Consider the following 6,000-nt stretch of genomic DNA (forward strand, 5'->3'; position numbering starts at 1 on the left):
TGAAACATTCATCCTAAGGTGTACTGAAACATTCATCCTAAGGTGTACTGAAACATTCATCCTAAGGTGTACTGAAACATTCATCCTAAGGTGTTCTGAAACATTCATCCTAAGGTGTTCTGAAACATTCATCCTAAGGTGTACTGAAACATTCATCCTAAGGTGTACTGAAACATTCATCCTAAGGTGTACTGAAACATTCATCCTAAGGTGTACTGAAACATTCATCCTAAGGTGTACTGAAACATTCATCCTAAGGTGTACTGAAACATTCATCCTAAGGTGTTCTGAAACATTCATCCTAAGGTGTTCTGAAACATTCATCCTAAGGTGTACTGAAACATTCATCCTAAGGTGTTCTGAAACATTCATCCTAAGGTGTTCTGAAACATTCATCCTAAGGTGTTCTGAAACATTCATCCTCAGGTGTTCTGAAACATTCATCCTCAGGTGTTCTGAAACATTCATCCTAAGGTGTACTGAAACATTCATCCTAAGGTGTTCTAAAACATTCATCCTAAGGTGTTCTGAAACATTCATCCTAAGGTGTTCTGAAACAGGACATGGTGTGTCGTAACACCACTTGATCAAGAGTTGTGCAACACCTTGCAGAAGACTGGGAGCCCTACTGGAAAAGTTGAAAACACTATTATGGTGTTTCCAGTCCTGTTTCATGTAGACTTAGATCCCTTCTCTTTTGGTGCCGTTTCCTCTCTCAAATGCTCCTAAACACTATGATGGTGTTCACATCCTGTCTAGTGTAAAATAACAACCCTTCTTCTGGAGTTTCCAAATATTGTAGATGGGAGTCCCTCTTTTTGTTTATTATTCTTATATGGTGTGCTGATAGACTCCTCATTGGTAATTCCAAAAGGTCAAATGTACAGTATTATGCTCAAACAAAATATAAGAGAAAATATAGTTTTGTGAAAATACAAACTATGAAGATTGTCTAGGATAATAATTCATGAGTACAATATTACTTTTTCAAGACATGATTTTGAAGCTTCAAATGCTTTATCTTTTTTTTGCAACTTATTAAATAACAACAAAACATTAACAGGTGTTTCACTTTTTTACAATGATAAAGGAAGTTCAAAGATCTGTCAGGTATTTGTTATTCTTCTAAATCTAGGGAAATATGGCATTTTATTTCACATGATCAAAAAATGACAGGCAATGACTGCTAATGTTAGCAGTAACACTTATACGAACTTGTACATGGCAGTGTTGGGCCAGTAACCGAAAGGTTGCTGGATTGAATCCCCAAGCTGACAAGGTAAAAATCTGTCGCTCTGCCCCACGGGGGACCAGTACGGAGAAAAACATTTATGAAATGTATGCATTCACTACTGTAAGTCGCTCTGGATAAGAGTGTCTGCTAAATTACTAAAATGTAAATGTAAACAAGGCAGTTAACCCACTGTTCCCCTGTAGGCTGTCGTAAGTAAGAATTTGTTCTTTACTGACTTGCCTAGTTAAATATATACACAACTTCAGCCCAGGGTTCAATGTGATCAACCAGTTATCCATCATGCTAGTGTCTCTGACCTGAGTCAAATAAAATGTTCATCACATGCTTTGTAAACAACAGGTGGGGACAAACAGTGAAATGCTTACTTACACGGGCCTGTCATGCCAAATAATGTCTTCCGGCCAAAAAGTGTTACCCTCTGCATCACAATGGGGTTCAATAAACTGTTCGCGTCCGATGCTATATCAACGTGAGACCGTTTTATGGTTTAGTGAAGTGTTATAAATGGGAGATGTACTTTTCAACACTTTTGGAAGGTATAGCCTACCTCAAGCTGGTCCCTCTCCGACTCAGAGCACAGAAAATCAGACTGATCCGAACTCACTGGTTCTGGTGGATGGGATACCTCCTGGGGGGCTCGGCCAGTCGAAGGTCCTAAAGTCATTTGGAGAGGTAAATTGAAGAGGTACATTTTTATAAGCATAACTCTACCAGTTCTTGCTTTCTCAAATGTCAACCAAAGCTTAACATACTTTGTCTATTGAGCTTCACTGAAGTGTAGGGCATCAGTGCTTTCAGTGGTCGACCGTCCAACTGTAGAAGCTTGTTGGCTTCCACCGAGGTAACCCTAGGAAGACAGAACAATATCACTGTTAGGGAGACTCAAACTAGCTTCAGGTTATTTTGTGTTAAAATGCAAATAGTTATTATACGAGATTTTTTATATTCATCTTAACAGATGGTGACCCCAGCTAGGAGCAGAGCGGTTTCCCAGGTCTCGTCTTCCTTTCGTCCTTCTAGCAAACCAAGTAATTTGCCCGGATGTCGTACCACATGGTCCCCTTCGTGATTCTGCTCCGGTAGCTCTCCTTCTGTTTCTCCTGCGCCTTGTCAATGTTCAGTCTCAACTTGATTGATAACAGGAATAAATGCAATTATATTTCATATTACAAATACATTTCCTAAATATCTCTTGGAGGGCCAGAAAAACCTCCACATCCTTCTCAGTCCGTGCCTCAACTTCCACCACATCAGGTGGGGTTTCCGTGATCTGAAAGTACCTTATATATTAATATCAATAGACAAACAGCACTAAGTCAATCTTGGGTGAACCGTGGGTTGAAGATGTCCATCATCGCCTTGGAGGTGGCCTCGGCAGTCTCGTCCTTGATGGGTATCATACAAAACAAAAATAATTGTTTTTGTTCCAAGCACCCTTTTTAATGGGTTACAGAAGGGAATTTAGAGTTAAGCACGTAGTCTTCATTTACTGACCTTAATGGGTAATGCCTCCACCCACTTGGTAAAGGGATCAGTCGCCATCAGACACCAGCTGTTGCCATTCCTGGATTTCGTGAAGGGTCCGATGAGGTCCACCCCTAACATTCAAAGTGGTCCGATGAGGTCCACCCCTAACATTCAAAGTGGTCCGATGAGGTCCACCCCAAACATTCAAAGTGGTCCGATGAGGTCCACCCCAAACATTCAAAGTGGTCCGATGAGGTCCACCCCTAACATTCAAAGTGGTCCGATGAGGTCCACCCCAAACATTCGAAGTGGTCCGATGAGGTCCACCCCTAACATTCAAAGTGGTCCGACGAGGTCCACCCCAAACATTCAAAGTGGTCCGATGAGGTCCACCCCTAACATTCAAAGTGGTCCGATGAGGTCCACCCCTAACATTCAAAGTGGTCCGATGAGGTCCACCCCTAACATTCAAAGTGGTCCGATGAGGTCCACCCCTAACATTCAAAGTGGTCCGATGAGGTCCACCCCTAACATTCAAAGTGGTCCGATGAGGTCCACCCCTAACATTCAAAGTGGTCCGATGAGGTCCACCCCAAACATTCAAAGTGGTCCGATGAGGTCCACCCCAAACATTCAGTGTTAGAGAGAAGATTACTTTATTCTTACCCGTATCTGTGTCATACAGTATACAGATTTTTATATTTGCAAGAATACTGACACACATTCTATAATATTGAACTCTGCTGTAGTCAAGTAAAGCAAACATTGTAAAATAACTTTCTCTGTTTCTCTCTCCATCTTTCACCATTTCTTCCTCTCCCCTCTCTCTGTCTGTCTAGCGAAGACACCTAGTTTAAGGGCATTTGGAAAGCCCATTATTTGTTATACCTATCCATTTGATTGATCAGGATTAATTTATAGCTAGATACCTCAATATGACAGACGACTACATCACTGGAGGCTGCTGAGGGGAGGACGGCTCATAATAATGGCTGGAATGGATTCGATGGAATGGAATGGTATCAACCACATGGAAACCACATGTTTGATTCCAGACATTATGAACCATTTATGCTATAACCATTGGCATTTCAAAATCTTTGGATTGTATGAGAGACACAGTCTGCCAAAACATACAATTAAATCAATGGATTGTATGAGACACAGTCTGCCAAAACATACAATTAAATCAATGGATTGTATGAGACACAGTCTGCCAAAACATACAATTAAACCATTGGATTGTATGAGAGACAGTCTGCCAAAACATACAATTAAATCATTGGATTGTATGAGACACAGTCTGCCAAAACATACAATTAAATCTTTGGATTGTATGAGAGACACAGCCTGCCAAAACATACAATTAAATCATTGGATTGTATGAGACACAGTCTGCCAAAACATACAATTAAATCTTTGGATTGTATGAGAGACACAGCCTGCCAAAACATACAATTAAATCATTGGATTGTATGAGACACAGTCTGCCAAAACATACAATTAAATCTTTGGATTGTATGAGAGACACAGTCTGCCAAAACATACAATTAAATCATTGGATTGTATGAGACACAGTCTGCCAAAACATACAATTAAATCTTTGGATTGTATGAGAGACACAGTCTGCCAAAACATACAATTAAATCATTAGATTGTATGAGAGACACAGTCTGCCAAAACATACAATTAAACCATTGGATTGTATGAGAGACACAGTCTGCCAAAACATACAATTAAATCAAAGTTTATTGGTCAAGTACACCGTTTTGTTTTGATGCTACCTTACATCCACTGAAATGCCAACAATGGTTCTTACAAGATAAACCCCCCTCCCCCCCACCAATATTCAAATTGAAGAAGTACTTTTAAATCAAATCAAATTGTATTTGTCACATGTGCCGAATACAACAGGTATTTCACCTTACCGTAAAATGCTTACTTACAAGCCCTTAATCAACAATGCAGTTCAAGAAATAAAGTTTAGAAAATATTTACTAAATAAACTAAAGTAAAAAATGTAAAAGTAACACGAGAATTAGTGTTTCAGAGTACTTCCATTCTGTTTTGAAATACATTCAGTGTATTTTAACACTTACATTGGGTTTATATTCACACACCAGATCTCAGTGTGTGTGTACTACTTAGCATGGCTATACTATTTTAACAGTGTACAGTTTTGTTGTTTTCAGTCAAAAAAACTCACCTGGGGCAACTTTAGAGCAGGCTCAACTCACCCGACTGCTCAGTGCAATTGCCCCAGGCAATAGGGCAACCCTTAAGGTCCCTGTTACAACTAGATTCCAGAGTTTTACCTGGTTACCATTAGGATGCCACCTCTGATGAGATGTGTGTGATGTCTGACGTGTGTGCGGACTATACACCAGTGGCGGTTCTAGAACATTTCAAATGGGGGGGGGGGCAAGCTGGGGCCAGTTACATTGGACGTTATTGTTGTCATATCGTTTACTTCACTGCATTGCAGCCATTAGCAGGCAAAATACCATGTTCATAATCATTAGTGTTCCGAGTTGCCACTGTCTAATAACAGAATGGTAGCAAAAATGTGTTATGTAAAAATGATTTCATACTCCACATTTAGGGGGTCCCCTGCCCCACCCCCCACCCCAGAACCACCCCTGCTATGCACACACACACACAATCTCTTACAACCATATCTCTCTCTTTCTCTCTCTGTCTCTCTCTCTCTCTCACACACACACACACACCGTCTTTTAAACAAATGATTTGTCTATCTTTTCTGTGTTTGTGTATAATTGCAGTGGCACGTGAAATAGCCACATTGATGAATAGCCTCCTAGATAGATTGTCAGATAATAGATCATGTCTCTAGTTGACATATAGGCTCAGTCTTCAAATTTCGAAATGATTTGGATCCATTCACACCGCCAGGAAATGCGAGGAGGAACCTGCTGACCAGTGGTGACCAACTGCGACGAGCCCTGGATTGGATGACAGCAGCCTACGATGATGAGAGCGAGAGAGAGACCTCAGTCAATAAAATGCGATGGCCAGATGAAGACGAAATGAGCCAGTGTGATCCAGCGATTTCACGCGGCGTTTTTTTTAAATCCAATCAATACGATGATGAAAAGGATAAGGAGAAGAATAGCGTCTTTGTTACGACACCAACATACGGATAGCTTGATGGTTGCAAATGGTTACGTTCGCACAGCCTGGGCTATGTAGGCTAGAGAAGATCATATCATTAATCGACATTATTGCCAGCCATGAAATGACATAACGTCTAGGCCTGT

Source organism: Salmo trutta, chromosome 23, assembly GCF_901001165.1.
Source record: "Salmo trutta chromosome 23, fSalTru1.1, whole genome shotgun sequence".
In the NCBI taxonomy this organism is placed as follows: Eukaryota; Metazoa; Chordata; class Actinopteri; order Salmoniformes; family Salmonidae; genus Salmo; species Salmo trutta.